The sequence below is a fragment of the Cupressus sempervirens genome, chromosome 1 (genome assembly GCF_028749045.1).
Source record: "Cupressus sempervirens isolate cs-2001-9-10 chromosome 1, ASM2874904v1, whole genome shotgun sequence".
Lineage (NCBI taxonomy): Eukaryota > Viridiplantae > Streptophyta > Pinopsida > Cupressales > Cupressaceae > Cupressus > Cupressus sempervirens.
Genome location: NC_143118.1, coordinates 84370032 through 84392691, shown reverse-complemented (window position 1 = coordinate 84392691; position 22660 = coordinate 84370032). Strand labels below are relative to the sequence as shown.

General features: G+C 32.5%; 2 pseudogenes; one reads left to right on the top strand and one right to left on the bottom strand.

Annotated features, from left to right (window-relative positions):
- Positions 1-13353: 13353 nt before the first annotated feature.
- LOC149576347 (pentatricopeptide repeat-containing protein At1g03100, mitochondrial-like) lies at positions 13354-14527 on the bottom strand (annotated as a pseudogene).
- Positions 14528-17757: 3230 nt separating this feature from the next.
- The window catches only part of LOC149576346 (E3 ubiquitin-protein ligase RGLG1-like), a 48059-nt pseudogene continuing 43156 nt past the window's right edge, over positions 17758-22660 (top strand).

The window sequence follows — 22660 nt, the reverse complement described above, 5'->3', positions numbered from 1 at the left end:
AGGAGTTTTATTTTTGTAATAACCTCTAAATATTATTATTAGTTAAATTAATAAATATTTAATTAAAAGTGTCTCATGATTTAATAAGAGAGAGATAATAAATTAATTTAATAAGATTATTTTAATTAATTGCAAAAAGCTTGTGCATGAAATAAAAATATAATAAAAATAATAAAGAAAAGGTGTTTCACATGAGTGCACAATTGAAGCCTTGATTTGGGGAAAAACCCTTTATTAGGAAATTAGAGTTCATTTCTCCATACATAGGTTTGGAGGAGCCAATTTTCGAGAAGAGGGTTTCCAAAAGAAAGAAGGATTCACTTGTGAGCTCTGTGCTTTCGATTGTTTAGCATCAGATCTAGGTAGGATCTCGTGATTTTTGTGTAGTAAATTCGTTCTTAAAAATATATGACTTCTTTGTGTCTTCTAATCGATCCATTTTTAGAGTTTATTCGGGTTAAAACCGTTGTGTCAAATTTTTTTCTTATCTGTTCTTGAAAATGTCTATGAATGATTTGATTATTAAAAACCCTTGTTTGTGTTTTCATTGTTCTTTGTTTTGATAATCATTTTTAAATGAATTAAAGGTTTGAAAACCTTTGATTGGAAAATTTTAGAGATTCGTAATCTTATTGGTAAAATCCAAGATGTGGAGTTTGAAAAGAAAATGATATTTGTTTTATGAATTTTAACTATTTAAATTTTGTTGCCCTATCAGATCTATGGTGAAATTTATATATAATAATAATAATAATAATAATAATAATAATAATATAATTACATAATAATTGGTAATTACCGTGTAATAACATTAGTTAATTAAAAAAGAATTTAATTATTGGAGGGCATTGTTATTTATTTTTATTTAAAAAAACTAATACTTAAATTGAAAGGGGAGTGGACCATTACCCCCACCCCACTCCCCTTACCATTTTACCTCCACCAGCGGCTCCCATTAATGGACAGCATGGGATAGTCATGTTGCTACATCAGTAGGGCTACGTATAGCATGTCAGCCAATGGGCTATAAATATTTTGTTGAAAAAAAATAAAGTTTTTTTTTTTTTTTTAAATTTTAAAATTTTTAAATTTGAATTTTTTAAATTTTATTAATTATTATTATATACTTTGTTTAGAATTAAAATGTTATTAATAGTTTTCTTTAAAATAAATTTTATTATAAATTTGGTAACTATAGTTATTAAGAAATGGTATTATTTTATTGTTAATCTATTAAGTTAATATTATAATAATTTAATAATTGTTATTATTTCAATAATAACTATTACAAGGATGTGGATACAAGGTTATTCTTAAAATTTGAAATTATAATAATATTTTTTAATTGGAGAATTTTAATGGCTATTGGTGTTGTTACATTAATAGTTCTTTTTTATAAAAATGGGGTTTCTTTATTTAAATGACTTTTTATGATTTGTTGAGTGTTGAGATTCGTGTGGACTCAAGAACTTTAGTGAATCTGTGACTTAAAATGAAATAAAAACATAAACCTTGTATTGTAATCGAAAACCTTATCAATCTATAATACTTGGAAATGAAAATGAAAGTTTGAAAACCTTTAGTGCAAATTGAACTATTGTGTTTTCAAAAAACCCAATGAATTATGAAAGTTACTTTTTGTAAGAATTTGCCTTAGGGAAAAATAACACCAAGATCAAGAAGCTCAAACACTAGCACAATATGGACCAATAATGGATTATCAGAATAACAATAATGAGAATATCATGTGTACATACACACTATAAGTGCCTGTATATAAAGGCATCTAGAATGACTAGGAGTCAACAAAGTGATAAGTCTCACAACTAAGCACATGTCCACCAAGAGTGGATTTTCCTCCATTGAGCACAAGAGTTTGTGCGATGATGAGAGGATAAGCTTACATAGGTGTATCTCATAAAGATATGTTGTAGACACCATGTGCTCAATTGGAGTACAAACAACTATGTTTTCTACATGACAACTCAGATGATTATGCAAACTTCTGTGTTGTCGACTCATATGACTACACATACTCCTAGGTGCCTATATGATAAATAATAAAATAATGAATTTAACCTAAGTAAAAGTAAGTAAAGTGTAATAATAATTAATTATTTACACTAACACCCCCATTAAGTGCAACTTAGGGGAATGCACTTAAGCTCACAAAAGCTAGGACAAAAATGCATGATGGGTCCCAGTGACAAGGCCATGTTAGGTACCCATGTACAAATGCAATGCTCTACATATAATATGATGCAATGCAATCTCTCCAAAAATGGAGAAAGAGGGAAAACCTCATGGGAAAAACCCTACTCCAAAAAGAGAGATAAGTACAATAAAGAAGATGAGAGAGAAAAAGGCCTTATGAAGGAAAAGATCCCTCCCATAAGAAAGAAGAGAGAAGTCAAGGGACTCCCCTTTCTGAAATATCCCACACCCCTAAGAGATCTTGCAAATGAAGATACTTGACCTCAGTGAAGGGTTTGGTGAAGATGTTTGCAACCTACTTTGTTGTAGGACAATACTGCAATGGAATGACCTGCTCATGAATTAGCTCTTTGATGTAGTGCATATGAACCTCAATATGTTTGGTTCGATGATGCTGAACTGGATGTTTTGAGATCTCAATAACACTCTGATTATCATAATAAATGACTATGGGTTTAGATATGTCAAATCCAAACTCCTTTAGAATATGTTGTAACCAAATAGCTTCTATAGTTTTAGTGACAGCTCCTCGATACTCAACCTCAGTTGAAGAAAGAGAAATAGTGTTTTGCTTCTCACTCTACCAAAAAATGGGGCCAGAATCAAGATGAAACATGTAACCTAAAGTAGACTTGTGAGAATCAAGATCCCTTGCATAGTCTAAGTTTGTGTAACCAACCAACTAAAGTCCAATACCTACTACATAGTGTATCCCATGTGTATGTGTACCCTGTATGTAGTGCAAGATGTATTTAGCAGCCTTCTAATGAAGCTCATGTGGTTCTTGCATGAAGTGAGAAACCATGCCACTTGTAAAAGCTATGTTAGGGTGTGTATGTGTCAAGTAGATGAGACTCGCAACCAACTATCTGTATAATGTAGCATCAACAAGTGGAGTGAAACACTTGGCCTCTAACTTACCACCTAAAATAAATGGAGTAGGAGCATGCTTACAATCACTCATGTGAAATCGAGCAAGTAAATCAATAGCATACTTGGGTTGAGAAAGTGTGATCCCAGTTGAAGATAGTGTGATCTCAATACCAAGGAAATAATGAAGTAAACCCAAATCTATCATAGCAAATATGTCCTACAAAGAAGTCTTGAAATTGGCAATAATGGATGAAGTACTTCATGTAATGATCAAGTCACCTACATAAAGCATGAGTATGAAGTGTGAGTCATCCCTCTAAAGAATGTAGATATTCAAATATGAATGACACCTGGTGAATCTTGCTAAGAGAAGCAAGGAATTCATCTTGGCATACCAAGCCTGAGGAGCCTGCTTGAGGCCATAAAGAGACTTTTTCAACCTGTAAACCAAAGTAGTATCCTAAATGAAACCCTGTGGCTGCTCCATATAAATCTCTTCAAGAAGATCACCATTCAAAAATGCACTCTTCACATCCATTTGATGTACAACCCAACCATGAGCTACAGTAATAACTAGTATCAAATGAATGGAGTTCATCTTAGCTACCAGTGCAAAGGGTTTAGTATAAGTCAATACCAGGAACTTGTGAGAAACCTTTGGCAACAAGTCTAGCCTTATGCTTATCCACACTTCCATCCACTGTAGACTTGGTCTAATAGATCCACTTACACCAAACCAACTTTCTTCCCTTAGGAAGAGGAACTAAGTCCCAAGTGTTGTTTTTCATTAAAGAGTTGTATTCTTCCTTCATGGCCGTGTCCCATTCAGGACTATCTGAAGCTTCCTTGAATGACCATGGATCAAAAGTAATGGCAATATAAGCATGTGGAAATGATTTGTGTTGTGACCTTCTCATCCTAGTATCTAAATGATTCCCCACCAATGAACCTACTGAATCAAGTGTTTGTTGTGCCCAATGAGGTCTAGTGGAAGAAGAAGAAGGAATATCCTCAATTGTTTGTGGATCTTGCAAAGAGGTGTCTTGCAAGTCAAAGTTGAAGGAATATCATCTTCCAAGTCACTATCATCACTTTCCATGAAGGAGGAAGGAGGAGTTGAAGGAGCCTAACTTGGAAAAATCTCTTCAAAGTGAAAACTCCTCTCAAATAAAATTTCACACGTCTCTGGATCCATGAGTTTGTATGCCTTAAGATGGTCAGGATATCCAAAAAATATATAAGTTTTACTTTGAGGTTCCAATGCCTTTCATTTTTGTGGAGGTATCCTTGCCCTTGCTATACAACAAAAAACTTTAAAGTGTTTTACACTTGGTTTTCTGCCACACCAATCCTCAAATGGTGTAATTCCATCTAAGGCATTATGGGGACATCTGTTTTGGATGTAATTGGCACAATTCATGACTTCTACCCAAAAAACTTGATCTAGAGACTTATGTTGTAGCATACAAGTGGTCATCTCCTTAAGGGTTCTATTCTTCCTTTTAGTAACACCATTTTTTTATGGAGTGTATGCAACTAAATGTTGAACATTAATACCCTCATGAGTACAAAAGTCTATAAGCCTCGAGTTCACATATTCCATTCCATTATTTGTGTGAAGAATCTTGATGGCTTTCCCTGATTATTTCTCAACTTGAGCTTTGAAGGTGATAAACTTATCAAACACTTCACCCTTATGAGCAAGAAAGATGACCCAAGTGTAGCGTGAAAAGTCATAAATGAAGGTGAGAACATAGCAAGCCTTTCCAAATGATGATACTGGAAATGGGCCAACTACATCACTATGAACCAATTCAAGAACAACAGTAGCTCTCCAAAACTTCCCCTTGTCAAACTTCTCTTCAGGATGCTTGTCTACTTTACAACCTATACATACACCCTCTGAATAATTGACTTGAGGTAGACCTATGACCATATCCTTGTTGCTAAATTTTTGAAGGTAGCAGTAATTGAGATGGCCAAACCTCTCATGCCATAGTTTACTTTGTGAATTTGAGTGGGTCAACAAGGCAAGGGAAGTGGACTTAGGCACAAAATGAGAAAAAGAATAAAGTCTTGTCTCATGATTAGCCTTTCCAATTGCCACCATAAAATCATCCTTTAGATTTTTCATCACAATTGAATCAGGAAGGAACTCCACTTTGTTGCCACATCCATAGTGAGTTATCTGGTAGATTAAAAGAAGTTTGGTGCTAAGGTTGGGAATGTGAAGAACATCCTTGAAGACTCCATTGTCCAACTCAATATTCCCTTTTCCTTCAACTTCCACTTGAGTGTCATTTCTCACATAGATGCAAGGTACATGTGATGGTTTCAAAGAGGAAAAATTCTCCCTTGAAGCACCCATATGATGTGTAGCTCCTGAATCAAGAACCCATTCCTCACAACTATTTGTACTTGCTACCAAAGGTTGTCCCTTACCTTTTGTAGTAGTTGAAGATCCCTTGTCCTTATAGGCATCTGGTACATCAATTTTATGTTTCCTCATTAAGTTTAGCAACTCATCATTTGGCTTATCCTTACACTCATGTTCATCATGACCATTGTTCTTACAATAGGCACAAGTTTTCTTCTCCCTTTTGTTGAATTTGTTCCCCTTCTAATTATTTTTCAAAAAGGACTTGCCTCAATGTTGTAAGGAAGATATTTTTGTGGAGGAAGATTGATGTGTAGAAGAAGATTGTCGTGTGTCATCTTGTGGCTTAGCCTTCCACTACTTTTGCTTCTTGTTGGAATTTTTATCACTTGGATTCCCTTGATTAGATACCAAGGCTTTGGTCTTTGAAGACTTGATAATTCCCATACTCACTAACTTTTCATGTTCTAAGACCAACATTCCTGAAAATGACTCAAATGAAGGCTTAGTGAAGGCACTACCCATTATTAATTTGTGAGTATTGTAACTGCAAAAAAAGTTGCACATTTAGGAGGAAGATGAGTCATCAAATGTTTGATCAACTTTCCATCCTTGATGGGTTCACCACAATCCTTAAGTTGTGTCCTATACATGTCTACTTGGGTAAGATAATCTTTGATGGTGTCAAAATTCCTAGGATCCAATTTGAGAAGATTGTCCTCAATGGTGTAGGTCATATCTTCATCTACTATCCCATACAATGCTTCAAGTTTATCCCATAATTCTATTGGATTGTTAATATTCTTGATATGATATTTGATAGGATCTAAGATATTATTTAACAAGGTTCTTAGGGCCATTTCTTGTTTTGATGCCTAGTCTTCTTTACGAGACTCATAAACATCATCATCAGGTTTCTTTGTTGCACTAGTTACATAATGCAGTAAACCTTTTTCAACCAATGGTTCCTTTATCTTTTCTTTCCAAGTAGCATAATTATGTTTTGTTAACTTAGAGAAAGAACCCATAATGCAAAAGAAAGAGCACAATATCAAGGAGACACAAGAACACAAGCCACACCCCTCCTTTTCACTCAATCAAAGAACCCAACCCCCATACTTTAGGTACTTTATATGTAGTGCATTTACAATAGGTCACTTGTCAAAATGGACAAAAGTGAACTTCTGATTCTCTTGGAGTTCAAATCTGGTACTTAGCGATGTAGCTCAAATATACAACAATTTTGAAGTTTAATCAAAGCAATACAATGCAAGAAAGGACCTATTTTTGAAAATGGTATTTCTATCCACACAAGCCTATAATCTAATTGCAAATCAGAAAAGTAGACAAAAAATTATACACATTCAAAAAAAATGAAACATGAAAATGTGTCTAGATGAGCCTGAACTAAGCCTTTCAAGTTGCAAAAATTGGGATTTACAATTTGTAGAAAAATTCAATAACAAAGATCTCAAACATCCTACACCAATGTGTAGATCATGAAATTCTACCCGAAAACAAAAAAAAATGCTCAGAAAAAGGAGTTTCTATGAGGGAGATATCATTGTTTGAAAATCACCTCTACAATTATTTTTCTTGAATCGGCGCCGTCTCACCTCCAAAAATCAATTGACTCTAGATTTCACCTTAGATGTCCAATTTTGATGAAACAAAAGTCAATTTGGGGTTTTTTTGACCTTTTGAATATGATGCCAATATCTTATTTGCACTAGCAAGCTCTAATCTTGTCCAATTTTGCAAATCAGGCCTTTGGGTTCCGATTTGCAAAAAAAATTTGCCTCAAATTTGACTATGGCCTAGGGTAGGCAAATTTATAGTCAAAATTCACTGAATCGATCCTCCAGATGCAATGCTGAGGTCTAGTTTGGCTCTAGATGCTCCTAATAACTACAGATACTCCAAATCTGAATTGTGGCCCTTTGAGAGGTGAAGCAAAAATGGTCTCCAATGGCTAGGTGAAGAGATCTCCTATCGCTCTAATACCATGTAAGAATTTTCCTTAGGGAAAAATAACACCAAGATCAAGAAGCCCAAACACTAGCACAATATGGACCAATAATGGATGATTAGAATAACAATAATGAGAATACCATGTGTACATACACACTAGAAGTGCTTGTATATAAAGGCATCTAGAATAACTAGGAGTCATCAAAGTGATAAGTCTCACAACTAAGCATATGTCCACCAAGAGTGGATTATCCTCCATTGAGCACGAGATTTTGTGCAATGATGAGAGGATAAGCTTACATAGGTGTATCTCATAAAGAGATGTTGTAGACACCATGTGCTCAATTAGAGTACAAACAACTATGTTGTCTACATGACAACTCAAATGATTATCCAAACTCTTGTGTTGTCAACAAGACAACTCATATGACTACGCATATTCCTAGGTGTCTATATGATAAATAATAAAATAATGCATTTAACCTAAGTAAACTTAAGTAAAGTGTAATAATAATTAATTATTTATGCTAACACTTTTGTATGTACATTATGTGACATGTGGGTTACTATCGTTGGGTTTGGATTGACTTAGTGTTTGACCAATCAGAATGTTTACCAGAGGCTGGGAGTTACTATTTTGGTGATGTTATGTACACAATCTTTTATACCTAAACATGGTGATGTGTCACATGCTTTTTATGATCTTATGAGATCTTTTGCTTTTATTGAGCTTAGGGTAGGTTATCTATATGTCATGTTGGAAAGTGGCTTGCAATGGAGATCAGAGCCCTAAAGAGGCTACTTGGGTAACCCATTGTAGGTTGTTTTAATAAGTGATAGAATTTCATTAAATGGGTTTAAAATAAATTAATAAGATATGACGCTACAGAAAGTCACTAGGGGTCAGGAGTCCTGAGAGACTACCGGGGTAACCTTAGAGTTGACTTGTTAGTATGCCTTGCTTGGATGAAAGGATATTGATTCCACATAGAGACACTAGGGGGGTGGAGTCTAGAGAGGCTACCAGGGTAACCTTAGAGTTGGCTCATGCGATGACACTTTCCCACTTGCATAGTAGATTTCCTACGTGTCTTTGTTGCCTCTGAGTTTAGATGTTACTTGTGTCTTGGTACCTTTGAGATAGCTTGCTTTCAAGTGTTTCCATGGCCTAGATGTTGGTTATGATTTGTGTTGTAAATATCTGTATGGGACTTGAGACTATCTCCTCAGTGTGGTGGGAGTGGACCATTTAGGATTCACGAGGTTAGGTGGTAGTGCTTTTTACTTTTACCATTGAGATTTGGCAGTTTGATGTTGTTGCTAGAGTTCCCTATTCTATATTACCTTTCATTGTATTCTTGTGCTTTCTATGATGGATGGTTATACTTTGTTGTATTGTATTTGATTTCATAGATCTTACGAGATGATGCAATCTATTCTATGATGTATATTCTTTTAGCTTTTCATACTTCATGACTTGTACAGTGGATGATTGTGCATTTTGATTATTGTCAAGTGGCATCCTGTAATTGTATATTATTTAAACGGATTCATATTTTTAGTTATTCTTTGATGTGTATTTTTTATATATTGGATTTAGTATTAATTAAACTCATATGTTATTCAATGTCATGGGACACTTAAGAGATGTAATCTATTTATGTGTTACTTATGTATGTGTGTATGTTATTGCTTCCACTATATTATATTTATTGTTATCAAGTTATTATCTTTCAAAAAAAAATGTTTGACAAACTTAGTGAAACTTTAGGTTAATTTATTTTGGGTTCCCTAGCGGGGTGTTACAAAGTCATTCCATATAATATGATCATATAAACATATTACTCATCATAAAAAATGATAATCAACCATTGATATATTTGATAATATAATTAGTCACTCAAACATATTTGGTAAATTATTGTTATTCCTTAATACTTGATAGTTTTCATTCTCATGAAATATGGGTTCTTGTGAACTAAATCAAGAAACATGGGTCATAGAGTTTGACTCAAAAACTACACAGTTAAGGAATAACATTATCAAAATTTAACTTCTTGTAAAAGATAATTCCTACTTAAAATATACAAAGTTAAATAGATTTAAATTAAGAAATTAAAGATAAATGACTAATCAAAAGTTAAAGAATATAAATGTTAAAATATAAAAAATATAATTAATAATTAATAATTGAAAACTTGTAATTCAATGATTAATAATTTATTATTAACTCAAAATATAATTTACAACACCAAATAAAGTTATTATTTCTAATAAAATGCATAAATCTTAATTCAACCCGTATGATATGCATTTGGAGGGAGTTTTTATCCAATTGATTTTTTGTTGTGAAAAATGGGAGGGAACTTAAATTATTGTCCCTTTAGTTATGTAGATACACACTAGTTGTAATTTTTGATTGTGGAATGCCCATTTTGAAGCCTATTGTGGTGCACCTTTCTCCTTTTTCCTCTTATCATCTCTCCTAATTGCACCAATCATTGATCATTGATCTCTTTGTCTACTACGCTTATACTATATTTATATTATCTCACCCCTAAGAAGAAAATGAAGAGAAAATACAAGTAAAAATTCTTACTACATGAGAGGGCTTCATCAAGAAAATTTTGAGGTGAGTTTTGATGAAGCAAAGGAGCAAAGCCAAAAAGGAGTGTCAATGAAGCATCAAGCAAAATGAGCAACTTCAAAAATGATGACAGACACTACTGAGGTGGATGGGTAAACTATAAACTATAAACTATATTAAAATGGGTGATTTTAGAAGTGTCTTCAAAAACATTGTTTTTTTTTATAATGTCATAGTTAAGAAAATGGGGTTTTGTATCTAGATAAATAATGATTATGTAAATATGTGGCTATTGGCAGTTGGTATTTATCAATATTTTGTTTAGAGGGAGTAGGAATTTCAGTTAAGGGTTTTATGTAAATGGTGGATTCAATCATAGGAAGACTCTAGAAACAACTTGAAATTATCTTTAATATCAATAAAAAACTATATAATTACCTACCAAACAAAACTTTCCTAATCTTGACTACTTTGAAAATATCAAAATGAACCATAGAAGATGTGTAATAATCTCAATAATTAAAGAACCTCTAAGGCCAGCAACTAGAGCACCAACATTTTGATTTGACCATAGAGGGTTCCCTTGGGGAAAAAGAATTATTGATGCACAAGAAGCTTATGAAGGATTATTAAATTCCAAGTGTTGTTTTCATTGATTATCCTGTAAACAAGCTCAAATTCCATAAAATATATTTTTCTAATCATCTTTTCTCTTATGGACTCAATGGGAATGCAAAGCTGAAGCTCTTTAAACAAATGCTAATAAATATTGAATATTCTCTCTAAAATAATTGACCTGAAGTTGTGTAGACCTTGCAAGAGAGGCATTAAATTGGAAAAATCTCACTGACATGGCTTGAATAAAATGTATGTTGGGGGGGGGGGGGGGGGGGGGGGTGGGGTTGAGGTGAATCAACACTTAAAACTTTTAACCTCTAAAACTATTCACCACACATCCATCTCACAATCTATGCATATAAACTGAAATACCAAATTAAACATATACATCCATAACATGAAAATAAATATTCAACACATGTATGACATAAGATATTTGGTTACCTAGAAACCCTCCAAGGAGAAGGTAAAACTGGGGTGAGGATAACACCCACAAATCTTCACCACTATAGTAATAACATGTATCCAATGAAGGTTACACTATTTGACCATGAAACCTAATCTACCCTGTGAAAGGTTTGCCTTGTTAAAGGCTTACAAGATTGTTAGATCTCACCCTGTTAAAGGATTTAAAAACCCTACTAAAAGTGTGCTTGGTAAGAGGACTTTAACTTGCAATGAAGTAAGCACCCTATTAAAGGATTTACAACAGCCTATTAAGACTACTCAGTTAAGAGATTTAATTGATTCATTTGTTAATATGTCTTAGCAATGATCCTTCGGTTAGCACTTTGTTTATTAATGTTAGATCACCTCTATACTGATGTTTACTTGATCCTTTATGATAAGATGGACCTCTAATTCCTTTCCTCTATTCTCCTTTAACTAATTCTGTAATGTAACTCAATTCATAACATCTTAATCACCATGAATGCTCTGTTTGCACATGAAAACTCTCTTCAATTCTCCTTTGCATTCCTTAGAGAGTTTAGGGGTTGTCTTCCTTAAGAATACCTAGGTGATTTATGGTTAGGTGTGAATCACTTGTAGTGATTCACCCCTATCGCCGCTTAAACCTTCCCTTTTTCTGATTGGATGTATGTAATGCATAAGGATTCACAATTATGATTCATCCTAATCAGTAAAGTTTGTAAAACAATACTTAAGTCATCTCAAAAATGATTTACATAGTAGTTTGTGCCAATACAAACAACTATTTCAAAACTGTATTACTCAACATCTAAAGTCCTTGGTGCTCAACACTAACTATAACTTCAGTGTTGTCACTTGGCATCTGAATGACTTGACATGCACTGCTTGCTTGATGCTTGAATAATTCAATACATACTATCTGCTCGGGATCTGAGTGACTCAAATCTTGACAGGCTCGACACTCACTATTTACTCAACATGCTCTATCTTATATGTTATGCTCGACATATGTTACTTGTTTGACATAAACTAAGTAAATGACTTAAGTGTTAATACACTCATTTGTCAAAACCAATTTGAGATCAACATTGAATAAATGTGAAATGTATCTCAAATGTCACCATGTTGCATATGTGCATAGTTCCAATGAATACTTCTTAGATGTGTTTACCTTCTATGGTTTTAAAGAAAGCTTCAACTTTGAAGGATCACTAGTTTTTGTATATCACATAGGCTTGCAAAGGCTATAGGAGTTAAAAAGAATCTCATCAACTCTAGAAACACTTCATGCCTTTATTTTTAAGGATGATGATAATTACATATCAAGTTTTTTTTAACATTTTTACAAAATCACAAACTACTTTAAGCTAATTCATTATTTTGCCTTTGTAAGTATCTATATTTGCTAAAAATAAGAATTTCTTTAAAAATAATGTTCCATGCCAAATGTGTTAGTTTGTGGTGATTGATCAGAGAAGTACTATACATACTCCATAATTATTTGAAAAAAAATTGGGCCCTATTTTATCAGTAAATTTTGGGCTGACATATTGTAATTAACTATAAACCTAAAGCAACAAAACTACTTGTATAAAAGGGCTTAGGGTTAGGGATTTTTCCATAAGGTGTGATGTGAAAATTGCTTCTTGTGGTGGTATTGAGCTGTAAGGGATTATAGATTGTAATCAATTTGTAATCATTGGATCATAATAATAATTGGACTCGCTGTTTGGTGGACGTAGCCCAGGGATTGGATGAACCACGTTAAATCTTGGTGTCTTGTGTTCTCTTCTGTGTGATTTATTATTTTTTGATATTGGTTATGTTTGCATGTAATTTTTATTTTTGTCCATGTTTAATCGTAACAAAATATACTTGGGAATTTTTAGTTCCCTTCTCAATATGAAGGGAAGCATCTTGCACAATAATTTTCTCAATAATTTGGGTATGGTGATATCTAATAGGATTCAATACTGTGGCCGTACTTGGCTACAAGTAAGAACACTTGTTGAAACACTTCTCATAATTATAAATGTAACCAAGCCACTATTTCATAGATATTTAGTGTTAAAATGCTAGGGTTTCCTTTAACCTTTTTCTCAAAATCACAGTTTGCATGCAAGAACAATGATTTCATGTAGGCCTTACTTTGAGATTAACGACTAGGATTTTTAGAATTTTGTCGACCTATCTTCATTTCATTTTTGAATAATATATGGTGTCCCTTTTCTATCCAACTAAGATTTATCCATGCATGAATTATGCCTATACAATAATGAGTTTAATCTAGAGTCACAAATTTCCCTTCAATGTCGTGTACCCTGATAAGAAATCTTGCCAAGTCTTTAATAGTTGAAATTCCTTTACAAGTTGGCAGTAATTATGTTCATTATGAAACTCATCTATATTGAGTTCCAAGCATTCATCAACTAATTTGACCCTCACTAGGTCCACAAAATTGCATGCCCTTTTCAACATAAGAAATACACTTTTGGAAGTGGACTCTAAATTAGCTACACCAAAATATGCACTAACTAAGCTGCTATAAATTTTCTAATTAGGATTGACTTGATATTTACGCATCACCTTATCCAAACTCTCAATATTTTCCTTAAAACCTTTTTGGCATGAAGATTTAAAATAATACCAACTATCCTTCCATCTCTTGTTAAGCCCAACATGGGCATAATTTTCAATATCCCCTCTACCTTCACCACTAAACCAAGCTTTAAGAAAGGACTGAGAGAAGTATCAAACATAGATATATCAAGTTTCATGTTATCAACCAATACACCATCTTTCCTAAAAAATGGAGAATTTTTCCAAAAAATTCCAAAGCTAATGGAGTAGCAATCTCAATCATGGACATCTTCTTCAACATAGGACTCCACTAGTTGAGATGAGGGCAATATCCATTTTCCAGCACTATTCTTATAAGGGGTGAAGAGGTGCAAACATTTTAGCCAAATTAGGTATGGAATCCATGTCCATTATGTTGTGTGGATATTTTTCCAACACAAGAATTGCAGTGGAATAAGGTCATTTGAGTTTAAGAAAATCATTTGCAAAGGCCAACTCCTTCACTAATCTATTTATTGAACTCTTACTAGGGAATGCCCCATTTTTTCTCAATGACTTAAAGTCCTTCCAAGAATAACTTAACCTATTTTTACTGAATTTTTTTTGTATATCCTCTTCAAGAATTGAATTATCTACCTTATTTTTTATTTTGCTAAAGGAGATGTAGATGGGTTGGGAGGAAGTGGATTTCTAATAGCAAAAAAAAACATTTAGTTGAAGAAATGAATAGGTAAATAGTATTTTAACTTTTGAATCATGGCACAAGCATGCTCTTCTGTTAGCAAATGTTGAAGGATTTTTGATCCCCAAGGTATGGAAGAATTGTAATTTGAAAGCAATAAAGATCAACACACTCGTACAAGCCTCTCCTTCATTCATATTTAATATGTACACCTTCTTATTCATAGGATTAGGGTTTCTTATTCTATGTTTCTCCTTCAATCTCATGAGTAGAAGGGTCAAGTTGATTAATAATATTTTATAATCTAAGTTTTGCTAATAGTTTTATTAATAATAATTTTGTGACAATTTGTCTTTAGGAGGAAATATTTTTATCCATATATTAATAGCACTGGCATTATATCACTTTATCCAAATATTAACAAAATGGCATTATCTCTCTTAATATTTTGAAGAAATAATGGATTCCTGCATTTACAATCTCAAAGGTTATTGTGTTTTCATTTTTTGATGTTGTAACAAGCACTAGTTAACTATTCTTGGTTATAGATAAGAAATATTGTTGAATTAAAAATAATAATATTTTGAGCATGACTATTAACCAGAATATGGATTGATGCGATGAATCTGAATATTGATATCATCCATCTAACTTTTATGGGAAAAACTTCCTTTTAGGCCTCTTGAAGACTTCCATCTTTTGACATTTTGAGAAGAGTGAGAGCCTTTCCAATTTTTTCACATAGGTATCCATGGCAAACTGCAATATCACCACATTCTCTTTGAAGATACTCTTTACTATATAGCCATGTTCTATGTTTAAATACACTTGCAAATTTTGATTGATACTTGTTTGGTTCAGGATGAAGATTTAAAGAAGTAGATTAAGGTTGTTGCATATATTGACTATAGCTCTAGAAAATAAAAGGTATGCTGATAGAATGAGATTTCAAGACATATAGAAATATCTCTTCTTCTTATATTCACCTATTGCTACTTATTACATAGACAAGACTATTGAATTTGATCTTTTATCCTTTAACACACTATAAGAACCTCATAGAATCACATAACAAGATGATAATAGAAAATTTATATAATAGTAATTTTCTACATCTAAGATCATCTGTAAGTAGTATCACAGATGGATAAAAGATGGATATGCATATTGTTGATTGCAAATTGGAGTTTTTCTCTCCACTAGTAGCTATTCTAATCAAAACAAAGCATTAGACCTACTTTATCATTTCCTTGGCTACTATAATATTCCATGAAAATGAGTTTGGGTAAAAAAATGATGGCTTCTTCATCCCAGTTGTATTAGTATTTTCTATATACTCAACACTGCAATCTACACCACCAACTATTATTTCAACAATTACAAGTATAGGAAATTTAATAGTAGAAAAGAGTCAAATCCACTATCAAAGTCTTTATTCCCTGGAAAGAGCCTCAAAGGGAGCCAACCAAATAAGAGGAATTAATTGAGGTTAAGGAGCCTATTGAATAGGTTTTTGGTGGTCCAAATGATTGTTGGGGTCTTCTAGATGCTTCCATGCTTGTTGGTGATTTGCAACAACAATAACTTCATTTTTTTAAGGGAGTGTTCTCCTTCATATTTTCTATTAGTATTTCATGCCTACACTTGTTGAGATCATCATGAGATGATTTTGATTAGTTCCATTTGTTTTTTGAGGGTTATACTTTTCAAAATTTGTTTATTGGATCGTTAAATGTATGGAACTTGAATATTGGTGACTCTAAAATTTTTTAAATTCAATTTTCATTTAGCTAGTGGAGATTATTATGAAACACACCCTTAGCACTGGTACTTTATACAATGTTTTCCAACAATAGCCTTTATGTTCTTACCTCTTTTGCTAGCTAGTTTGGCTATCAACATAATTACAATTAGCTAGACTGATTGGATGGGTTTGGGGCATTGAGAGCATCCTTGATCACAAATAATTTAGGTTAGTTTTTATAATTAGAATCTAGAACTTCAATTAAAGTATGATCTTGATCCTTTTCCTTAGTTTTGATTATATAATTTAAAACAAATGTTAATGGAGCATTCTTTATTTCATATTAACAATTGTGATTGTAGAAATATACTCAAAGCAAATAAATATGACATCCTTGTACTTGTTTCTATACACTCCTTTCATTCCATTAGAAGGAAGGCAACATGCTTGTAAGATCCACAATGATTGTAATTAGCCAACTAAAGTTTTTAACCTTTTCTTATTAGTTTCCTCTTTGGACTACAATGACATAGATAAAAGGTTTTAGTGAAAATTTTAGTTTTTGAAAGAGTATGGTAAGTCTGTCCAACTATAGTTAGCAAATATCACTGCTTAAATACATGAAATTTCTAAATTTACTAATAATATGTTGAAAAAATATGTTTCTAGATTTAGTTGTGCAAACATTTTTCCATCATTGGGTCAGATCACACTCCTTTTCTGTTCTCATGTTGTCTCATTCTGATGATGATCATGGAGTGTGATCTCAAAAGTTGATGCAAAAAAGTTCACATGGTCAAATCCATAAAATATATTTTGAAGATACTATTGTTGCTGATTGTTTTGTGTTCAAGTTGAAAAGCATTGAGCCACATACTTTAGTATTTATTTTCTTATTCATCCACTTCATTTGTTTAAATCTTTTGAGCTTCACAAATTTTTGTAATGTTACTCTTTTAGAAAGGAAACTTAGCTAAATTAAGAAGATATGGGTAATATGAGATTTATTATGAGCTATCTTTACAAAGGAACCATGTGTCAGTCTCTCCTTGTTTGGTAAAGTTATACTTGAAAAGTGTTCAAGCTACAAGGATTTTTATTTGGAATAATGGTTTAAGAAAATTATTATTTTCTTCATTCATTATAATTGACTTATTTGTTTTGGAAGGTTTATTTTTCCAATACTCCCAATTGCCCTGGTGCTTAGTGGATGCCCATTGAGTGAGCTAAACAAGCATTATTATCATCTATGACCAAAAATTCAAAAGTTAAATGAAACTCAAAATGGTAGTGGGAAATTTATATCATATTCATACTACTCATAAAAATATTCCAACAACTTTATATGAGTCTAGCTCATTTGAGACTTTGTTTCCTTCTAATGATTGAAAATATTACATTTCAACAAAATAGGAAGTCATGATCTTGTCATACTTGTGATTAGATAGAGAGGGAGTGAAGATAAAATTACTTTTCTAGCTAAGGAGGCATACAAGCACCATGTCCAGAGCGAGACATTTTTAATGCCTTTCCATGAAACTCCTTAATATGCATCAGTGCAAACATATCTGACAATGTGCTTCCTAGTTTGTACTCCAAGGTGATTTTTTGGCCCACACTTTCTATTTCAAGCTTATTTCTTTATCATAGATTCAATTTTAGCAGTGATTTTTGAATAAATGAATGTTTTTAAAAAAAATGATAGGCCTGGGGTATGTGATGAAATATATTATTAATGAGTGAGTGTAAATTTGGCATCAATATAGAGCTTGTCATGAATGAATCATATCACTTTATTAGAGATGCATAAGGTTTTGTATCAAATATGCTCGACACTTCACCTCTACCAAGTCATCTGGTGCTATTGATTTTGAAGAGGTGTGATTGAAAGATATTTTGGATTTACATGGTTACACAAAGGTGGTGTATAAATGCCACTTTTGGATTTCATGATTCTCATTTGCTTCATAAGAATTTCTTTAAACTAGATTTTGAACTCAAGGGTATGAATACAAATTTATTGTTACATTTTATTTCCACCATTGAATATTATGTATTTTAGTAGCACATTTATATATAAATTCCATGCCCTAGCAAGACTGTGACTAGGATTCTTTTGACAGTAACAATAGATCCACATGTTTTACTAATTTATTTTGAGTCAGAAGTGGCCAGTTATGGAAAGAAGAGGAATGAGATTGAAATAAATTTAAAATAGCCTTTGGATGGTAGTACAAAGATCTTGGTTAATTTGGAGACTTTAGTCTCATTTGTTTCTCACCAATTACTGTGCATTTTATGACTGTCACAATAGACCTTTTACTAATGGCTTGAGTTTCTTGTTTGCAAGGAGTTTATTAGGCATTTGGGTCAACCTAGTATACAACCACATTACTAGGAGAAGTCTACTAAATTACTCAATTAATTATTAACAATAATCCTAAAATCCTTATCATTCACAATCTGTAATTAACTGAAGCACACAGATCATTATTTATGAGTTTGAGAAGTCACAAACATGGTAAGTATTTAGGCAAAGGAATCCAAACATACTTTTTCATTTTTTAGAACATAGTAAATGTCATGCATAGTCCATTGATTACTATTTGTACCAATGAAAAAAATGACCTGCACAAACTCACTAAGTTGTCTCTATTCACCAACATTCTCCACTAGCTAGACAACTGCTTCTAATATGAGTTTATCTTGTCCTTTTATGGATAGCCATTACATGAGATTTATCTAATTCTTACCCTATTTTATCTTGATCCTTATCATACTCCTTCAAATAGGTGTTAGAGTAGGATAGTTTGGGGAGATCTGAGGTGTCAATTGTTGAAAAGTCAAGGTAGTTGCAGAAAGAAGTTATTGACTATCGATTTAAAAATGGCTAGTTTACGGTGTTGTATGCAGATCCAAAACTTTATACAAGACAAAGATGAAGTAGTATTTTTAATTTTTTTTTCAAGATAGCAAGCTGCTAAAGATTGGAGGAATCAAAAGTTTGAACCTACTAAAAAATAGTGGAAGGAAAGAAGAAAATAAACTATTGGAGCAATTAGAAATGGATATTACTAGAAAGAAAGAAGTCATTGTGTGAAGAAAATAAGTCACTGCCAGTTGAAGAATATTAAGAGTCTATGAAATTGCAACTAATCTTAAGAAAATGTGTGTGTGTGTGTGTGTGTGTGTGTGAGAGAGAGAGAGAGAGAGAGAGAGAGAGAGAGAGAGAGAGAGAGAGAGAGAGAGAGAGAGAGAGAGAGAGAGAGAGAGAGAGAGAGAGAGAGAGAGAGAGAGATCACTATTTTGAAGTTTCAAATAGACACCTTCATCTTTGATTCTATTATTTGCATTATTCAAAAAGCATAGGGATATTTTAACATGCCCAACTCATTATATTTGTTTCAATTTCAATCTAAGATACTTTCTTTCCTTAGTGCATGTTGTCGAATGCAACTAATGACAAAAAAAAAATTGAAGCCTTACTTATACAAACAAGAAGAATATGTGTTGAATGTGGTCAAGTACCCCATGCCAATATATAACTATATCTACTTCTTAATGAATGTAGTATTCAAAATGAAGATACCTAGTATGTAGCCCAGACAAATCAAGAATCATTTTCTTTAATTTTGAAAACACCTGATGATATGGCATAAAATCTAACATGCCACACAAGAAAGAAAAACAAGTGGGTAAGTAGATCAAGTAGACCACTCAAGCAACAAAATCCAAGTCTTAAATACTTTGAGAAAACCTTTAAAATTTATATGACCATGGGCATCAAATTTTGACATCAATGACAACATATTCAACATTTTGCTCTAGTTGAGTCTATAAACAAGGGACCTCATCCTTGAATAGACCTCCTCTATCTCATTCATGTCATCCTACTCTTTCTTCTCTCTACCTTCCATGGGGTTTTAGCCTTTGTAGAAACTATTAATAATGCTACTTTTTCACCTTTATATTGCTGGATCAATCCCCCAAAATTTGGTATGTTCTTCAAGTTTTGTTGTTAGAATAGCATCACAAGGTATTGGAAACAATATAAATAAGCTAAATAGAATGGTGGGAATGAGCATCACAACTACTTATGAGAATTAGATAAGTGTTGCAAGAAAGACTCATATTGGAAGGTGTCTATCAAATACTTATGCCTAAAATTGATTTTTTAATGTTTTACTTCTTGCATCCACTGTTAAATCCAATTGTACTTGGGAAGATGAGTTAAAAAAACAAATTAACTACATTAAGTATTTGTTCTTGAAATCAATACCCTATTTGTCTCTTGAATTTCTTATAAGATACTTGGTAGGGCTTGTGAATATAAGCATTCAAACATATTGGAAACCCTTACACAATAGAGTATGAATTAGGGTCATTTTAAAGGTTCTAATTAGGTATGAATTGATAATTAGGAAGAAGTGCTATATTTCATGGTGAATAGACTAAAAATAGTTGTTAATGTTTCTAGAGGAGTGATGCCTAGCTAGACTACCTAGATTGGATGAGTGTTGAAAGAAAGAGGAAGATCATATTGGCATGTATGTATTAAATACTAATGCCCAAATTGCTTTTGTAATTATTTATTTATGTGCCCACTATTCATTTAAAATGTACTCAATTAGGAAGATGGGTACATTAAGGCTCTATTCTTGAAATTGATAGCCTCTTAAATTTTCTATAAGATTCTTCATAGGACTTGTCAATATCATAATTCAAAAAAGTTGGAAAACCTTGCACCATAAAGTATAAATTGCCTAGTTGCTAACTAAGAAGACCATCTAGGTTATTTTTGTTAGGAAAAGGAAATTTTAAGCAAACAAGTCACGTGCAAAACCCATTCCTCTGGGAACAAATTTTACATTCATAGTCATCCATGGGAAGAGAACTTATACATGCTATATTCTTGCATCTTACTTATAAAAATATCTCCAGCTAAGCTAGGTGGAATACTATTTAGTATAAATCCCCTTATCCCAATCTTTACTACAACTAAGATCTCTAGCTAAGCCTTATGAGCTTGCATTAGTACCTTTGATGCTAGAAATTATCTAATATGATCACTATCTCAAATGATTTCTACAAAGTGAAAAACTCTTTAACCTTTTCATTCTTACCAATCAATTCTGTCAAGCACTATCTCAAATGATCATTTCCTTGAGTATTTGACACATAACTTCAGAAACAATGTCAAATTGAACCCTCTCAATGCTTGGAACTGCTCCATAGTACAAATTGATTATTCTACATTCAATGTATAATTTTGATGTAAATTCAATCCTTTCAATGTAACATCTCAAATTTTATGTTTACAACTAGTTTCAAACATGTTATCAATATCCACTAGTTCTAGCTAGCATCTAGTTTGTAAAACATACACCCACCAACCATTCTTATTCTTCCAATTACTTAGCTATATAATCTTTTCAACCACCTTAGAATCTCATCTTCCTAATTTCCATTATTGAATTTTAGATTAAGACTAACAATATCATCTTCTTATTGTCATTTCATTTTGGCAAGAGTAAAGTTAACTTTAGATTAAGACTAACAATATCATCTTCTTCCTATCATTCTCAATTTGGCCAAGTGAATCTCCAATTGAGATTTATAACAATGATTATTTTCATATGCATTTTTCAAAAAAGAAGAAGAATTATTTGTTCATTGTTATACCAACATATCTCTACTTTACAACACTTATGCTACCCTGGGATGCTACTATGAGGTTTGAAGCCAATAATCAGGGTTTATTCTAATCGTGACTTACTTATGAAATATGTGTATCTCCTTAGTTAAAGCCTAAAAAATCATTCCTAGATGAGGAAATAAAAAATTTCCACTATTTTTTGTTGAATTTGATTGGCTCGCTTCCATAACAAGCTTTGAGTTATGCCCATTTCATTAATCTTTCTTATAGAGCTAAAAAAGAAACAAATTTGTTTGACATATAGAGTAATGTTGTATTCACAATAGATCCAAGAAAGTAACATGCCATGGAACCTCATACAGAACACTATTTGAAACACAAGGAAGCTTTCCAAGGAGGATCAAGCATGATTTTAGACTGGTTAGAATTATATAAGAAGCTTGCCAAGGAGGTTCATGCATGATTTTTCTATGCCTTAATAACATAATAACAAATAAAGATAACAATACTAAAAAGAAAATCTGATCAAGCTCACTGTAAAAAAATGAGGATTCAACTCTGCACCTGGTTAAGAAAAAGCCTTAGCTAGTGTTATTTATATTCAAGCAAACATATTCATATGTGTTCTACAAAGAAATACATCCTTCTATAGAGATCTTTAGTGGTAGAAATATACAATTGGGATTAAAATAAAGATCAAACATTAGAAAAATTTATGTGAAGCAATTGTTGACAAAATATGAGATTGGTCATCCTCATTGACCTGTTGGAATATTAGAAGTATTTCTTCCACTAAATGCACTCTTCCAATCTTTTGACTTCTCTAATAATATTGTACAATAAAACTTAGGGTTATAAGATTTTATAGGAACAAAAATAGATTCAATTACTCCTCCATACGTTCTATTAGTCAAATCATCCAGGTA